Genomic DNA, 19,741 nt, shown 5'->3' with positions numbered 1-19,741 from the left:
CCTTTGAGATTGGCTGACTGTATATGCATAGGTTTATTTCTGGACTTTTTATTTCATTCTGTTGTTCTATGTGCTCCTTTTTATACCAGTACCATACCGTGTTGACTAATGCAGCTTTGTGATATAACTTAAAATCAAGTAATGGGAAGTCCTTAGCTTTGTTCATCTTGTTCACAGTTGCTTTTCTAGTCAGAATATTTTTTGGATCCATACAAATTGTAAGATTGCTTTTTATATTTTAGTGGAAAATATTAAAGTTTCAATTTCTTACATTGAATTTGTAGTTCACTTTGAGTAATATAAACATTTTTGCAAGATTAATTTCCTATTTTCTGATAAAAGGGTATCTTTTCATTTATTTGGGGGCCTCTTTAATTTATTTCATTGTCTTACATTTTTTAGTATACAGAATCTTTTACCTTATTGGTTAAATTTATTCCTAAGTATTTGATTCTTTTTTATACCATGTGAATAATTTTTTTAAAACTTTATTTTTTGGATAGTTTGTTGTTAGTGTATAGAAATGCAACTGATTTTGGCATGTTGCTTTTTATTCTGCAACATTACTAACTTTATTTATTACTATAACAGACATTTGTGGAGTTGTTAGGGTTTCTACTTAGAAAATCTGCAAATAGAAACAATTTTACTTCTTCCTTTCCCATTTTCATGTCTGATTATAGCTACTATATAATGCTTGTAGCTCATTTGAAAAAGAATATACTATGAATAAAAAAGACTAGGATGTGCCTCAGGGCAATTGGATGAAGGAAACAAACGTCAGATCAAGAAAAGAGAAACAAATTTAAAAAAGAATGACATGTTTGAGCCCTAATTAATAGATGGAATATGTGACTTGGTACAGCAGAAAAGGTGAATAAGCAGTGCATGAATAATGATATATACGCAATTTTCTTCATCTGTATTTGGATGTACCCAGTATGAATAACTTTAGGCTTTTTTTTCACCAGTGGTGAACTGATATAGAAACCATAAAAGACAATGTATTTTGCACTCTTAATATATAGGTTGAAATCTGAGAATTTAAATTTTTTGCTTATTAACTATTTACAATAAATTCTGCATAGTGATGATATCTCTCCTTTTCATTAATTTTTTTTCAGCTCTCTCAGAAGAAAAAATTAAAGAAAGGGAAATGAAAAGAATAATAAATTATGATCATCATGAAATCAAATCCTTATATTCAGAGTAAGGGGGAATTTCTAACATCATTTGATCCGCTCTGAAGACATAGCACAAGAGAATATATCATCCAAGATCAAAATAATTATCATGTTTCCACAACTTTAGATGACTATAAGGCAGGTACTTTCTATACTAGGCACTATATACATCATTCCACTTATTACTTGATAAATTACACTTGACAAAAACGAATCTTGAAAATAGCTAAGTATATTGCTTGATTTCACATAGCTATTAACTGATAACGCTAGAATTGAAATACAAGCTTTTGTAATGTAAATATCTGTTCTAAGTATCTTTTCTTGTTATAAGTAGAATTTGCATTTTTCTGCATAAAACTGAGAGGGGAGAAAGGAAGAAACCAGATAGGCAATCAGATTAGGTCAGGTCCTGATAAAAACTTCCACTGCAAGCCTCACAGACTGGAGTGAAAACATTCATTTCCAGGTTCATAGATTTTCCCCTTTCATGCACTTCTTCTTGATTGACCATTTTGAGTCCTCTCCCGATTGGAGCATTTCAATCCTGCGCCATGGTGCCTTTCTCTTTTTGGCATTACCACCAACCAATCAGCACTCTCTCAAGACTACATAAACCCCTGACTGCAGAGAAAACATCAGGAACCATCTTTCAGGTCCCCTTCAATTGCTGGAAGCTTTCCTAGCTCCTAATAAATTCCTACTTACTCACTCTCTGGTAACTGCTTCCCTCATTCTTCCTAGGAGTGAGAGAAGAACCCTGGAACTGCTGAACTAGAAGAGCTGCTGAGCTTGAAGAGCTGCTGAACTAGAAGAGCTGCATATGCCAGACTGAAAGAGCTGGACCCACCAACCTAAGACCACTTCAACACAACTTGGGGTCCTTGTTTGATCAGCCCACTGAACTATCAGAGCTATAAACACTTATAAGAACTCTCTGACCTGCGAACTAAGAGAGCTGTAACACTCCTTGGGGCTCCATAGTTGTTGGCATCCCTGAGTTCTGGGGCACCACTGCATTCCTCTATCCAGAAGAGAGAGGAGGTAGTCAGAAACTGGTTAGGCAGACAGAGAGGGAGGGCCTCAAGAAGACTTAACACCTGCTGGAATGTCCCCTGCACTACCCCTGTTATATAATTGTTTATTGACTATGTGGTTAATGTGGTTGAGAATATCCCCTTAACCCAGGATGTACTGCTAAAAGAAATTTTTTGCTGCTTAAACACAAGCACAGTAGCTTAACTAAATGTCCTAACTTTACTTTGGCTTAGTGTAATATCATCAACATAGCATTTACATTGCAGTTTTATCCCCCTCCCAGTGGACTTTTCTGTGGTATTTATGGGTAATATTCAAGATGGAGTAACTTTGGTCAAGGATCTGCATGTGCAATAAGAATTGGGTTTTAGGAATTATGGAGCAGATGAGATGCAAATGAGAGAAATGCCTCGAGAAATGATACAAACAAATGCCTAGCATTGGTAACCAATTTTGGGCCCCTCTCTTCTCTGGAGAGTTTTGTGACTAATAAACTCATTCATTTACTCATCCTTTTGGTGTCTGCTTTCCTTAAACTTCTTGGTTGTGGGACAAGAACAGAGGTTGCTGGTTTAAGTTGACAGTAGAGTACAAAACTTCTGCAACACAGAGCCATTGTGTCCTTGGCCACCACATGGATTTCAGGTTGACAGTGCAGCTCTGGGAACAGCAACATTTCTAGGGGGCCCAGCTCATCAACTTATGCGACAAAATACTGCAGCAAAATATAGTTCTTGATCTTAAATTTTCAACATTCAACAACTAAAAAAACACACAACAAAACAAAAGGTAAATTCATATTAAGCATTATATTTTATATAGAATAAACCGAAAACATATTGCCATGAATGATTAGGTTATATAAAGAAGAAAAATAAAAAGGAAGCAAAAGTTTTAATCTCTGCAATAGTTTAGGATTCATGAGCATAACAGCCTCTGTGCTGTTTATGCAATACTGTGTTTCTTATCTCCCAAGTTACAAAGATAAGTAAATTTTATCATATTGTGGAGGGGGCTTAAAAAGCCATTTACAATGTCAAAAATGAGACTAACATGAACTCAGCCTTTGCACAGTTAAAAAGTTCCCTTCCTGGAAATTGGCAAAGCACCTGCTGGCTAGGTTAAACTGTTGAACAGCTTTTTTTCCGCTTCTGTGAACCCCACTAGCATTGCTTGAAAAATACCTAGGCCTCCTGGATGTTGTGGTTTGGCCCACTTGGAAAATCCCAATGTGGTTTTCCCCCATTTAAGCAAGCCCCTATAGCTAATGGGGGCCCCTTGCTGTGGGACTATGTCCAGCAGGCAAGTGGCCACTGGCCCAACTCTTGGCTAACAAACCTCTCCTTTTTATAACTTGTACTTTTGGTGTTGCTGTCTGTGAATTAATCACTCGGTCCCTATTTCAGTATGAAATATTTTGATGCACTCTATTTTCCTGACCATATTTTAATCTTCTGAGTAGATCAATGCCAAAGATAGAACTGAAAAATCACCTGAGAAGAAAGGAAACTAAAGCCACTATTTCAGACTCTGTCCCCAGAGGTTTAATGTTTTTAGTTTAGACATTGAAAGCTCAGTTACAAACCAGGGGATACTTGCAACATTGTTGATACTGCTATGACAAAATGTCTATCCATCCTGCCTGCAGCTTATTCTCTTGTAAAAAAAAAAAAACTAAACTAAACTAAACTAAAACTAAAACCCAAAAATAATAGCTGGTATCACTAGTGATTCACAAAAAAACCAAAATTAGAGCTTCAACTAAATACTCTTATTTTCATGCCTAATTTAAAATAAGACATGAGTACAATACCCTAGAAAGCAGAGAATCTGACCTAAATCGGAGAAAAATAGAAAGTATGTCAATTTTGGATTTAGACTTCTTTCAATCTTGACATTTTTGAAGTTCATTGCAGTATCTACCAGGGGTAGTAGGTGACCTCAAAGTAATTTTTCTTATGAGATTTTAAATCACTTTAAAAACAGTAACTGACAAATAATAACTTGCTGATGGCAACAAAATAAACTGAGTTGAATCATTAGAATGTGCTGTGCATTGATCCATTTTTTGGTTACAGACAGTGGTGAGGTCTGCAGTAAGAGTGCAAGGACATTTAAACCACATTTTTTTCTACTTACAGCCTACTCAGAAGAATTTCTTCAAAGTCAGGTTCAGCTGTCCCTTTCAAAAACATCTATACATACAACTATGATTTTACTGCTTCTACCAAGTATTGTTTTACAACCAATTCAACCTAAGTTGAAAAGAGAAAAAAAAATTTGGTTTAGAAATTTTTAAAGTGTTCAAGTAAAAAATCAGTCCATTAATGTTTTACTCTTTGTTAGGTGGAATTTATAAGTGCTTATTTCCGTAATATTTTTAGTTTGTTTTGCATGACTTATTACTTACTCTTATTTAGAGTATTTTTTTCTCTCTCTCATTCAAAGTATAATTTACACTCAGTGAAATACTCAGCTCCTAAATGTTATATTCAATCAGTCGCAAAACATGGATATTAGGATACAGAATATTTCCATCATATCAGAAAATTGTCTCATGCTCTTTCATCCAACCAAAAGCTGAGCTGATTTCTATTTACATAGACTGGTTATATACAGTCTCAGATTTCATATGAGTGAGATCATACAGATATTCTTTTGGCTTTTTGGCTTCTTTCATTCAGCATAACATTCTTGAGATTCATCCATGTTTTATAATATATCAATAGTTTATTCCTTTTTTTTTTGCTACTGGGTAGTAAAAAACACAGCCTGTCTAACAATTCTACTGTTGATGAATATTGGTATTATTTCCAGTTATTTTTCTACAAAAAACATATATCCTATAAATATTATTTTCAAGAATTTTAAGGACAAATGTTATTATTTATTTTAAATAAGTAGTCAAGAGCAGAACTGCCAGATGTATAATAGAGTGGTATGTTTAAATAAAGAAAATGACACCGGGTTATACTGTATTTTTATTTCTCCTGACAACATATGTGAGTTTTGGTTTCTCCACACTCTCTTCAATGTTTAATGTTATTGTCCTTTAATTTTTTATTACGTTGTATCTTATAATGAATTTAATTTTTTTTTCCAGATAAGTAATGATGAGGCTAATTTTTAAAGTGTCTGTTGGACATTTGAATATCTTCTTTCTTGCAAGTTGATTAAAATAGTTTGCTTTTTATTTTATTGGGTAGTTTTTTAAAAAAATATTTAATTGTAGGAGTTCTTTATATCAATACAGGTCTTTTATCAGATAACCAGATTTTCATGTTGCAATTATTTTTTTAGCCTGTATTAATTGTGCTTTCCACTGCATCTTTTGATAAAAATGAAAGTTTTACTGTATCATATTAGACTCTAAAGCACCAAATAAATTATTTTTTGTTTTATGATTCCTCTTCTCTGTGTTCTAAGAAATCTTGGACTACTCTATAATTTCAAAAATAGTCTATGTTTTCTTCAAATTTCTTAATAGTTTTACATCAAAGTTTATTATCAAATTTATTTTATGCATAATATGAGGTCTTTAAACATAGCTTATGCTTCTAGTATCAATTTCTTAGTTTAGTTTGTACAACCCTCTAACAATACCTATTCCATCTTCCTTTAAGGTGAATTTTATAATCAACTCCCCCTCCATACCTACCCTTATTTCACTAATTTAGATTAAAAACTTTCCTTCTCTCAAAATCATATATATTTAGTGTTTCTGAGTCAATCACAAATGGTCTTCTTATTTTATTCTTTAGTGTTTTATTGCCAAAATGTAAAAATAGTTTGTCTCCCTCTCACCCTTCTTTCTCACCTGTTCCCTCTCCCTCTCCTCCTCCCTCTCTCTCTCTTTTGTATGAAGTATAATTTGCATTCAGGTGTGGGAGAAGACACCAGTAAGGAGAGCATGTCTCCATGAGCACTTTGATTCAGCTTTATTTCTGGCATGGAAGAAACTTGTATTGACTCCCAGGACCCTGAAAAGCTATTACAATGCCGCTACAGTAAAAACCACCAGATCAGGGTCTGCAGGTTTCCTTATCTTATCAAGCAGAAAGAATCATCCTGATGTCTCAAGCAAATTGGTACTTGTCCCTTCAATACTCGCCACCAGGTTCCGGGCAAAATCAGTCATCATATCTCAAGCTGTGAAGACAAAAGTATGGAACAAGATATTGTCAACCAAACTAGGAACTTTGGGCAATAGACTCTGACTAAGAGCATATGGCAGTGCCCTCCTTGCAATGAAGACTGGGATAAAGATGTGTTGGAAGATACCAGCACCCATTTGTCTGGGGCACTGCTAACTATTGTGGCAACAACAGCCCTGCAAGCAACATAGTTACAGAATATAAGAGTAAACTGACTTGAGGCATGTCTGCCTTATGTTTTGCCATGGAAAAAGCATGAAAATACACAGTAATTGAATATCTATCTCATCAAATTCCAAACCATAGAAGACTCTTGTTTCTTCCTGCTGCCAATGGGTTCTTCATTTTTCTCCTAACCTAATTAAAGAATGAGATAAGCTGTGACTTTCAAAAAAAATAATAATTGCATTCAGTGAAATGCTCAGCCCTTAAATGTTATACTCAATCAGTTTTGACAAATGTATATTAGAACACAGAATATTTCTTTTTATTCTGCAACATTGTTAAATTCACTAGTTCTAGATGGTCTTTGATGAAAAATATTAGTTGCAAATAACATCAGTTTTTTTTTTATTTCTTCCCAAACTTAACATTGGTTATTTCTTCTTATAGTGATATTGCAATGGTCACAATATCTAATAAAATGATAAATAGAAGTTGTGAAAGTAGACATTATCTTTTTCCTCATATTATAGGAAAGTAATTAGTTTTTTTAATGTTGAATATTCTAGCTGTAGTTTTTCGTTAATTATCTTTATCGGATTTAGGAATTTTACTTTTCCAGATAGCTTAGCATTTCATTTTTATCATAAAAATTATTGTGTTTTAAAAAATAGTTTCTGTGCATTCACTGAAATTGTTCCAGGAGTTTTGAACTCCACTGTCCGCTTACACCAACAACCTAGGGTTCTTGTCCCATGACCAAGAAGATTAAGGAATGCAGATCCAAAAGGGTGAGTGAAAGAAGGAGTTTATTAAGTAACAGAGCTTTCCAGAAAAAGAGAGGGCACCTGAAATGGGTAACTGGTGCAAGGAGTTTGTGGCGTTTATCTTATCTTTTCTGATAATATTTCTCTCATTTACATCTCAACTGCTCCTTACTTCCTGAGACCCACTTTTATTGAGCATGTGGGTCTTTGACCAAGGTTAATCTATCTTAGTTATTACCCATAAGTACTACAGAAAAGCTCACTCTGGAGGAGTGGGGGGGGGGGGTAAAACCAAATTGCAAATACTATGTTAATAATATTACAATAAGCCAAGGTTAAGTTAGGATATTTATTTAAGCTACTACACCTGCGTTTAAGTGGCAAAAAGTTCCCTTTAGCAGTACATCCTGGGTTATGAGGATGCTCTTAACCACATTAACCACATTTTCAGCCAACAATCAGTAATGGGGTGGTTAAGGAGACATTCCTGCAGGTGTTAAGTCTACTTGAGACCCTCCCTTTCTATCTGCCTAACCAGCTTCTATCTCTTCTCTCAAGATGATCATAGAGTTTTTCTTTTTTCCTTCAATTTCATAACATAGTGAATTGTAGTAATTGATATTCCTAGGTTAAAGCTACTTTTCATTCCTAAAATAAATTCCAGCTGATCACAGTGTATTGTAATACATATATAAATATTATATGTATGTTTATATGCATAGAAAGTAAGAAAGAGAGTGTGGATGCATTTGATTTTATTTAATAATATATTAGGGATATTTTTAAAATAATCACATTTTAAATTCAGGATATTCTAAAATATTTTTATGAGCCACGTCAGGATGGGCAATTTTGGTAAAGAGGACAAGTGTGAATATCTTCATTACCATTATATTCATGAAATACCTGCAAGAATACAAGCATCACTTAATATATCTCATAATAAAAGTAAAGCTTGTAGGTTTCTTTTTCTTTTCTTTTCTTTTTTTCTTTTTTTGAGTCGGAGGTTCACTCAATCGCCCAGGCTGGAGTGCAATGGCACACTCATGGCCATCCCAGAGCTGATCTGCTGGGTTCCGGGATCCTTCTGCCTCAGCCTTCCAAGTAGCCAAAACTACAGGCGTGTGCTACCGTGCCCAGCTCATTTTTGATTTATTGTAGAGACGAGGTCTCGCCAAATTGCCTGGGCTGGTCTCCAACCCACGGGCTCGGGCAGTCCACTCGTCTTGGTCTCCCAAAGTGCTAGGATTACAGGCTGAGCCACCAAGCCCGGCAGCTTGTAGGTTTCTAACCATAATGTAACATTGTTTTAGTTCTGGGATATCAATGTTAAATTTTACATTTCAATAGTAGATATTATATTTTGATAAAGATAATTTTCCTTCAACATATAGTTAAACAAAGCGTTAGGGGTCTTCCACATTGTGACACATCCATTAAGTTAGTACTACATTGTTGTTTTAAGTAATAAGTTAAGATAAATTGGCTGATATTTCAGAAATATAACTAAGAAAATAATATTTCAGTAGAATAGATACACCATTTTTATCTTGTGTAAATGGATAAAATAAGATGATAAATATAGTGAAAAAGTAAAACTTTTGCTTTTCACAATACAAATTCATTATTTAAAGAAACAGACAAATAAGAATATTATGATATAGTCTCTTCTCTTTGTGTGTGTGTGTGTGTGTGTGTGTGTGTGTGTGTGTGTGAGAGAGAGAGAGAGAGAGAAAGAGAGAAAGAGAGAGAGAGAAGAGAGAGAGAAAGAGTTTAAACAGAAATCAATATCTATACAAAGACAATCATACCTATGTTATATCAAGTATAAACAAAACAAAAATAAAGTCTCCTTACACTGATAATAATCTTTTGTAAAGTTTTGGGGTACAAAATCAATGTACAAAAGATAGTTGTGCTGCTATACACGAACAAGAAGCATGCAGAGAACCAAATAAAAAGGACAATCCCATTCACAATAGCCACAAAAAAATGAACTATCTTGGCATCCTTCTAACCAGAGAAGTGAAAGATCTTTACAATTAGAACTACAAAACGTTGCTCAGAGAAATCAAGGATGACATAAACAAATGGAAAAACATTCCATACTGATGAATTGGAAGAATCAGTATTGTCAATATGTTTATCTTATCTAAGGCAATCTACAGATTCAATGCAATACCAATCAAATTGCCAGCATCATTTTTCTCAGACCTGGAAATGGCAGTATGGACGTTCATAAGAATACAAAAAGGAGCACAATTAGCCAAAACAATTCTCAGCAAAAGGAACACTGTGGGAGATATCATAGTTCCAGACTTGAAACTTTACTACAAGGCTATAATAACCAAAAGATTTTGGTATTGGTACAAGAATAGACACATAGATCAATAGAATAGGACAGAGAATATAGAAGCAAAACCTGGGACTCTCAATTAATTCATCTTCAACAAAGCCACCAATAACAACCACTGGGAGAAGGAGTCCACATTTAGCAAATTGTGCTGGGAAAACTGGCTGACCACCTGCAAAAGTATTGAAACTGGACCCCTCCCTCTAACCATATATAAAAATCAACTCAAAACGGATCAAAGTCCTAAATGTAAAACCTCAAACTATAAGAATCCTAGAAGAAAATTGACTTTAGCAAGTTTAAAATCTAGACATTGAGAAGACTTTTGCACTTTCATTTCTTTTCTTTGAAATCAGTCTTCTTCATCAGAGAAAACAAGCAAACAAAATTTTAGCTGCCTGTAAGAGGCTGTCTGTAATAGCTGTTAGCCAATGTCTGGACAGAGCAGACAAAGATCCAGTAGTTTATGACAGATGTAAAAGGAAGACCTATAGACACTAGAAGTACCAGCTGAACCCCATTCTGAATTATGGGGTTATGATACATGAACTGATAAAAGGTTGGTTCTTTTGAATTTCACTGAAGTTTAGCATATCATTTAAATAAGTAGTCAATACATAATTAATGCACCATTCATAAATATTTGAAAAGAGTATAATATTTAGCAATGTATTTTTTAACAAGATATATGCATTTATCATCTGTCTATCTAAATGCCTGTGTAAAGAATACTAAATATAAGTTTTAGTTCCCAATTTTTATATCTATGTATGTGTATGTGTGTGTCCAATGATGCCTATTACTGGATTAGTCACATTGTCAAAGATCATGAAACAATTTGATTGATATATATGCTACTGTTGAAGAGATCGCTATACATGAGTAACAAAATTATCTCCTGTTGTTTCAATTAAATATCCATTCAAACCTGATATATGACTAAATCACTCAAGTTTGTGTATAAATTGGTGAATCTGAGAAAGATTTGAAAGTACACAAAGTTGATCTTCATTAGGATCATAATGAAAGAGTGGGTGATGGAGTGTTAATGTTTCAAAATATTTGTTTTGTTTGGTAAGTTATAACTAACTACTTACATAAAATTAGTATTATGCAAAATCAATTGCTAGAATATTAAACTTTCCATAAAAATGAAAAATAAAATACACAACACAATGAAGAAAAACCAAAATTAACCAAATAGCTATTGAAAATATATTTATATTATGAATACAAATAGCTCAGGAATATTTATCAATCTCAGTTTGGTATGTTAATTACTTGAAGAACTTGTGAAAGTTTCCTTGACAGGTGTCAAATGAGAAGGCTGTGTGACCAGGTGGTAAAGTGGAGACTCTAGACCTCATTATTCTAAGTTCTAATACTGACTCTAGCATTTGTTAATTAGCTCTATTTCAGAAATATAGCTTCTTTGGATATAGCATTATGGGCCTTCTGAATAAACACAAACATTGCAAAAGAACAAAGGCAGAAAATGGAGCAGACTCTGGTTCTAAGTTTCTTTTAAAAAAACAGTTTTGCTATGTCTAAAGATAAAGAAAAAACTTGCAAATTTGTAATTAGAATACTTGAGAAACTAGAATTTAAGTTAATCAAATTTATACATGACAAAAGTCTAATATCGGTGGAATTAGATTTTGTTATGTTTTTAAAGTTCTGCTAAGATTTACTTTTAGTAAATAATACTCATTATTTGACCTGAAATTTTATCTTAGCTTCTTTTGTTGGTACTTATGTAGGAAAACAAGAATAGAAGTTTTGAAGTTATTAATTTGGTATCAGAAGTTACATGAACTTGAGCATAAATACAAATAAGTTTAGGTATACAACGGTAGAAATTCTCTTTCAATAGGTATAACATAAGCTGCTTAACAAGTTACACAGGGGGGTTTATAATATTTTTGCTTCCTTGATTAACAGGAAAGATAAAAATTGAAATTTGATAAATGTAATTTCTCTGCTCCTTCTACTGAGACTGTGCTGAATGCTGAGGACATTCAAGGACAGCTATGATTGCTTCAGTGGAGCAGAGCTTTCTATTCTAACCCCCATCGGAGAAATCTTTTATTAAAGAATGGCCCTTATTATAAATCATTATTCCTGTTCATGCACTGTTAGGAAGAATGACAGTCTGTTCAAAGTGATACAAAGCTCAATGATTTCCTAAATTGCAATGAAACAACATAGGGTTGTACCAGTGAATTCTGGCTAATTTTCTTGCAGTCAACTCTGTCTTATAATAAGCAGGGACCAATCATTGCCCCCAAAACTTCTTAAGTGAAGGTAAAATTGCACGAGTTAAATCATTGTTATTTTTTTCCAACTTGAAGTGTTTAAAGTGTAGGGGAAGGCTAGTTATTACTTATCAATGTAGTCTTTAAACAATTTATATAAAGTTCTAAGCCAGGCTCGGTGGCTCAACCTGTGGGGCTGAGGTGAGTGGATTGCCTTGTGGGGCTGAGGTGAGTGGATTGCCTGAGCCCGCGGGTTCGAGACCCGCCTGGGCTACTTGGTGAGATCTCATCTCTACAATAAGTCAAAAAATTAGCCGGGTGTGGTAGCGCGCACCTGTAGTTTCAGCTACTTGGAAGGCTGAGGCGGAAGGATCACCGGAGCCCAGCAGTTTGAGGCTGTGATGGCCGGGAGTGGTCACTGCACTCCAGTCTGGGTGACAGAGTGAGACTCCAACTCAATAAATAAATAAATAAATAAATAAATAAATAAATAAATTTCTACATATTTATTTTATACTTTTCAACATATTGTCAATAAAAATGTAATTAAAAAATTTTATAACCTAGATAGTATGCTATATGTTATATGGTTACTAAAATAACAAATTCATGAAAATATACTTTAAATAACAAATATATTAGTCTCTAGCACTGTTAAATCATCTAGTATCTGTTTATAAATTCCCTTTTCTTTTTTTCTTTTTCTTTTGAGTTGGAGTCTCACTCTGTCGCCCAGGCTGGAGTACAGGGGCACGCTCCTGGCCACTGCAACCTTGACTGCTGGGCTCCAGTGATCTTTCTGCCTCAACCTTCCAAGTAATCAGAGCTACAGGCATGCACCACCACTCCCAGCTAATTTTTGATTTATTGTAGAAACGAGGTCTCACCAAGTTGCCCAGGTGGGTCTTGAACCTGTAGGCTCAGGCAATCTCCTCAGCCTCCCAAAGTGCTGGGATTACAGGCTGAACCACAGAGCCCGGCCAAATTCCTTTTTCTTATAGCAAAATTACTTAGGATGATTCATGACCTTTGATTATTCAATTCTATGAAAACAAAGTACCTAAATCTTTGATTTATTGAACTCTTTACAAGGTATAATTAATGTAGTAATGACAAAAAATGCATTTTCTCATCTATAAACTAATATAATATTGTTAAGTAAACTCAGACTAGATCATAGACCAAAGAAATTATTTAATAATCATATTATATTTTCTGAAATCAGATGCAGTTGAGCATGCTCAGGATAGTATTGTTGTAAACACATATTTTCTTTTCTATAAATAAATTCTGTTAGTATTTATTCAAAGAAAAATATGTAAATGCTTGTGAAAAATACAAATTTATTATTAATTACAAAGAAAAAAGAGTGCCTTTATAATGGTAGAATGCTGATGATAATTTGATTACTTAAACAATTAATCAAAGTTACCTGATAATAATGAAATAAATAGAATTATGTGCCTTCTGATGTGATGTACTGAGCAGGCACACCACTTATTTCTTATAACTGACCGAAATGTGTAACCAGAATATTATTATGATACAATATAAGGTAAAACGAAATAAATTATGTTCTACAACCTAATCTGTGTTTGTTTATCCAGAATTGCAATATATTTAGATAAAGGAAAAGTAATTATCTAAATGAAGGAAAATAAAATAAGACACTAAACACAATGTGTGATCTTAGACTGTAACCTAGAACTCAACAAAATATCTATATAGGACATTGTGGAGTTATTTATTAATATTTGAAGGTTGACTACATATCAGCTCTCAATATTTACCAGTATAAAATGTATTGATTTTTATAACAATACTGTAATTACATTAGATTTTTTTCCTTAGGAAATCACCCTGAACATTTACAATTCTTAAGTATGTCTGCAACTTACTTTCAAATGATTGTGCAAACAACAAATATTACAAATATACAATCCTCAACGCCAATATACAAAAACAAAGGATAAAACAAACATGACAAAATAGGGCAACTGTTAAATTCAATAAATCTGAACTCTCATGTGTATTTGTAATTATGTTGAAATAAAAAGTTTAACAAGCAAATGTGTGTGTGTGTGTGTGTGTGTGTGTATGTATATATATGTATATATACATATATATACACATATATATAAATGAAACAAATTGATGACTCAAATACTGTAGAAAAAAATATTATTGTGGTGTGTCATCCAGTAAAGAAACTATGCTTATTTTCTGAAAAATAACATCTTGGCTTTTGAATATTTCCCTCAAAGTAAAATATTTTTATAAATACATTACTATACTCTCATAGAGAGGCATACTGTTTGAAGAACAATAGGTAATACATTACCTCTGGTTTTCTGACCTCTAGAAGGAACAAATGTAATTCCTCTTTACTCTTTATTTCACATTTTGTTATCAAATATTACTCCATGTGCCTTTTGTCTTTTTTTACAAGGCCATGAGATTCTTCAGTTGCAGGGACCAAGATAATTTATCTTCTTCCCATTATTTAGTACAGTGTATGAAATATAGTTGTTGCTCAGAAAATAAGGATATCTTGGTGGCAATAAAATGTTCCATAAAATATTCTAGAAAGTGAGAGAGGAGATAACTAGAGAAAAGCTAGGCAGACAGGGCAGGTCACCCAGCAACAACCTAATGAACTTCTGGCGGGCCTCTTGGGGCTGTTACACTTGCTTTGGTAAACAAGCTCCCTACAAGCCTCTCAAGCTAGAGTTTAAGTACTCACAGCTAACCAATCAGCTCACCATTAGGCCCCTACCTCCTGAGAATTTTCCTCAGTGTTGACCAGTCAACACAACTAGTACCAACCAATCAGCTCACAATTAGTGCTAATCAATCAGCTCAGTCTTAAGATGGTTATAAGCACCAGGTTTCCACCCTAGATCGGCAACTCCCTCAGATCCCCTTCCACTGTGGGAGCTTTTGTCCTCTCAATAAATTCTGCTTTCTCACTTTCTGACTTCTCATGTCCCTCATTTCATTTCTTTTTTTTTTCTTGATGGAAAAGGAGAATTTATTGAGAGGACAGAAAAACTCAAAGAGTAGGAGGGGACCAGAAGGGATTGCCCATGTCCCTTATTGCTCCTAGGCACAAGACAAGAACCCCCAGCTGAAGAGCTGCAGAAGATGGTCAGAAACTGAAGAGCTGCACACCCCAGAGGCTAGCTCGTCAACTGATGAAGCCAGCTGAACTGGTAGAGCTGTTGGCAGAAGACGAGACTCCGAAGCTGAGACACTTCTGGGGGCTACAATATGCTCAGGGCTTGACTTGCCAGCCCATTAGAGCCAACACTTGTGATGCTAGACTTGCCAGCCCACTGAATCAGCAGCACTCTCAGGGCTTGGCTTGCCAGTCCATTAGCGCCAACACTCCTGCCATTCCATTGAGCTGACACTCTCAAAGCCCAGGCTGACCTGAAAAACATGTATCAGAAGGGCAGTAAAATATTCTGGAAATTATTCTGGAAAAGTGTTTCTTTAACCGATTTAGCAATTTGGGGGTGTAGCCTGAGATATTGTTGCTCTGAAAAAACTTCCTGATGATGACAATGACATTTGCACTTGGCCACACATAGTAGTTGGTTCTAAGAGGGTAGACATATGGAAATCAATGAGGAATTATAGTCAATGACCATCAAGTTATAAAAAGTTCACATAGTTTTGATTCCTTGTTATCATCAATAAATTATTTTTTGTCAATTGTTATAGTTTACTATTCGTTTGGTGTGTGTGTGTGTGTGTGTGTGTGTGTGTGTGTGTATGTGTGTGTGTGTATGTGTGTGTGTATACATATATATGTGTGTGTGTATATATATATGCCAAATCTTATTGTGGTATGTCATCTTGGCTTTTGAATATTTCCCTCAAAGTAAAGTTTTTTATTTTTTGTTTTTTGAGTTGGAATCTCACTCTGTTGCCCAGACTGGAGTGCAGTGGCCGCTCCCGGCCACCGCAGCCTCGACCTGCTGGGCTCCGGCGATCCTTCCGCCTCAGTCTTTTGAGTAGCTGGAACTACAGGCGCGCACTACCACGCCCGGCTGATTTTTTGATTTATTGTAGAGATGAGGTCTCGCTGCCCAGGCGGGTCTCGAACCCGCGGGCTCAGGCAATCCACTCACCTCAGCCTCCCAAAGGCGCGGGATTACAGGCTGAACCACCAAGCCCGGCCAAAGTATTTTTATAAATACATTACTATAATCTCATAGAGAGTTACTCTGCTTGAAGAACAATAGGTGATACATTAGCTCTGGTTTTCTGATCTCCAGAAGGAAACAAATGTAATTCCTTTTTACTCTTTATTTCACATTTTGTTTATCAAATATTACTCTATGGTGCCTTTCGTCTTTTTGTTTTTACAAGGCTATGAGCTTCTTCAGTTTCAGGGACCAAGACAGTTTATCTTCTTCCCATTATTTCATATATGTGTGTGTGTGTGTGTATTACTTTTTTGTTATAGTCCCTTATTATTTTGGTATATACATATTTACAAGATTTGTTTAGGGTTAATTTTAATCTGATCCAGTAGAATGTAAAAGAAGAAAAAGTACTTGATGTTCAGTTTATCTTAATAAAATGTTGAAAGTCAATAGTTATTTTTAAACATTTTATATAATATTTACTTGTTGAGACAATAGTGACATGTATTTCGCTAAAAATAGAATCATAATGTTGAAATAATTTTCTTACAACTGTGTAGCTTTTTAAATACTGAAAACATATTTAATACCTTAGGGTTTTATGAATTTTACAATTTACTTGTTTACAATTGTAGTGATGTTAGGGCCTTTTGGATAATTTCTCATTGTATGTTTATAGAATATTGTGTATGTCTAGTTACAATTTGTCTAAATTTAATAAATAGAAAAATCGCCGACCTCGGTGGCTCAGCCTGTAATCCCGTGCCTTTGGGAGGCTGAGATGAGTGGATTGCCTGAGCCCGCGGGTAGGAGACCCGCCTGGGCAACTTGGCGAGATCTCATCTCTACAATAAATCAAAAAATTAGCTGGGCGTGATAGCGGTGCCTGTAGTTTCAGCTACTTGGAAGGCTGTGGTGGAAGGATCGCTGGAGCCCAGCAGGTCGAGGCTGCGGTGGTCGGGAGCGGCCACTGCACTCCAGTCTGGGCGACAGAGTGAGACTCCAAATCAAATAAATAAATAAATAGAAAAATCTTAAAGCATTAGATAACAAAAAGTCATGCAATAATGATGAAAATAAAAGTATTTATTTCTTTTACTCAATTGGATTGTATAAATGTATTTTATAATATATACCATTCTTTAAGGTTTTATCACTTTTTAACATTATTTCTATAATAATGATAGATATTCTGTCAGCTATTAGGAAAGCAAATTTTGGATAATTATTCAATAATGACCAATACTGACCTGGACAAACTTTATGATTTATGCTTTTATGTCCCCAAATTTTAAAATACATAATTAAAATGCATAAAATAAAACATGCAAAAAATTTTCCACAATGATATTATTTAATAGTGCACTTGGTTTTTGTAAGTAATAGAAATTATGAAAGAAAAATGTATGTAATTTTGTTTTTACTATGTGGTAAAATTAAATAAAATAGAGTTATTTTTACATTCTATAAAGGGAAATTGAAACAATATTAATGAAAGGCAAGAAATAAAAATAAGTCTTATTTCTTTCATAAATTTAAGAAATCTATTAAATGTTCATTGTCACAGTCATAAGCAAAATCATACAATAGGACCACACAACATACAAATATCTTTTTCTCAGGCACTATACTTCAGTGAGTTTCTGTGGGTTTTTTTTAAGGAATTTGAAAAACGTGTGAGTTGCAAAAAATCTTCTTATACATTTATGTATGAAGCCTGTTTCTTTAGGTGGTGGTGTCAGGGGAGTAGGGACAGAAATAGCCGGATAATATTTCTCTTTAGAAACTAGATGTAGGTAGTTAATTACTATCAACTTTTAGCTTACCTAACCAATGAGTAATCATGTAGAAAGAATCTCCACTCTTTCCAAGAGAGTATCTCTACATATGCAATTTTTTTATAAGCCATGTGTCCACAAATTAGAGTATGCAGGCACAATCAAGTCTATTGCTTGTTTTTGTTTAAAAATAAGTAAATAAATTTTTTACTGGAACATAGCTTTATTCATTTACTCACATATTTTCTGTGGCTGCTTTCTTCTTCTTCCTCCTCTTCCTCTTCTTCCTCCTCCTCCTTCTCCTCTTCCTCCTCCTCTTCCTCCTTCTCCTCCTCCTCCTCCTCCTATCTGGCCTTTACAAAAATAGTTTCCTCATCCCTGTTCTAGTTTGTTAATTCTAGAGTCTCATTAATGCCTACATCACATTACTACTCTTTCTAGACAGCATTACGTCCTTTCATCTTTTTCAGTCTCTTACCTTTGATTATGCTTTCCCCAACTAAGCAACACACTTGAAATCCATCCATCTCCCACTATATCTTCAAACAAAAGCTGCCTCTTCACATCAGTTTATTCATGCAAAACCTTTAGTCAGAAGGTTAATTTTACACGTTTACATTGTACATTTATTGTTCTGTTCTTTTGTTTGTGCCAAACTGAAGTTACTATGCAGGGTGTTAATTTCTGTGAGGTTTATTTATGAAATGTTGAGATAATTTAATAAAATAAAAATATAAAAATATTTAATAATGTATGGTACTAACGTTAATAGCATTACTTCTTCCCACCATGAATCTATGTGCCACATGTATATCTATTTTATCTACTCACCAATTCATCTACATGACATTTCTCTCCACTGTACACTTATTTTTTTTGTTAGGTCCTGTACTAATGTAGAGTGAGACTATGACACTGGAGAAAAGTTGCCTTCTCTGGAAAGAACTCACAATCTGATGATAGAGATAGGCAAGTGCATAGACAATCGTTATAAAGGGATTAATACAGCATACTATTGTTCTGTGTAGGAGGAGATACTTAACCCAAGCTTTGGAGATCTGAAAAGCAATATGTATACTAAGACCTTGAGAATCCATTAAAGTGAGCAAGATAAAAGGACACTAGAGGAAATGGCATTTGTAGAAATCTGGAGACAAGAAAGATCACAAAGTAAATAAGGGATCCACATGTGGTTCTATAGTTGGAGCATGCTGTGTTAGAGGATGAGTACTTAGATATTTGCCTGGAGACACAAAAAAGGGTCACAGCAGATAGTCCACTAATAAATTGACAGTCGTTATCTAATACCTAGCTTGCCTAATTGGTCAGCAGCTATTAAACCAGTCTATATTACTATTGTCAGTGTTCTTTAGAAACCAGTTTTTTTTTTTTTTTTTTTTGAGTTGGAGTCTCACTCTGTCACCCAGACTGGAGTGCAGTCACTCCCAGCCACTGCAGCCTCGACTTGCTGGACTCCAGCGATCCTTCCGCCTCTGCCTTCCAAGTAGCCAGGACTACAGGCACGCGCTACCATGCCCGGCTAATTTTATTGATTTATTGTAGAGATGAGGTCTCACCAAGTTGCCCAGGTGGGTCTCAAACCCACAGGCTCAGGCAATGCACTCACCTCGGCCTCTCAAAGCTCGGGATTACAGACTGAGCCGCCGAGCCTGGCCAGAAACTAGTCTTAAATAGAGTAGAACTCATTGGAGATTTAAATGATAGAGTCTGGCTGCCATCTGAACAGGTCATGCACTGGCTCTGTAAAGATGCATTGTTAAAAGAAACATGAAAAATAGGCTTTAAGAGTGTCTGTCTGTCTGCCTCTCTTTCTACACACACACACTTACACACACACACACACACACACACACACACACACACACACACACACAC

At 34.8% G+C, this 19,741-nt stretch overlaps 1 pseudogene; it reads left to right on the top strand.

Moving 5' to 3' along the window:
• Nucleotides 1-6,171: 6,171 nt before the first annotated feature.
• On the top strand, nt 6,172-6,648 carry LOC103250819 (annotated as a pseudogene).
• The last annotated feature ends 13,093 nt before the right edge of the window (nt 6,649-19,741 follow it).

Source organism: Carlito syrichta, unplaced genomic scaffold (assembly GCF_000164805.1).
Source record: "Carlito syrichta isolate Samal-C Ts95f unplaced genomic scaffold, Tarsius_syrichta-2.0.1 Scaffold53570, whole genome shotgun sequence".
Classification (NCBI taxonomy): domain Eukaryota; kingdom Metazoa; phylum Chordata; class Mammalia; order Primates; family Tarsiidae; genus Carlito; species Carlito syrichta.
Note: the sequence above shows the minus strand (reverse complement) of the source record. Positions and strands in the feature narration are given on the sequence as shown.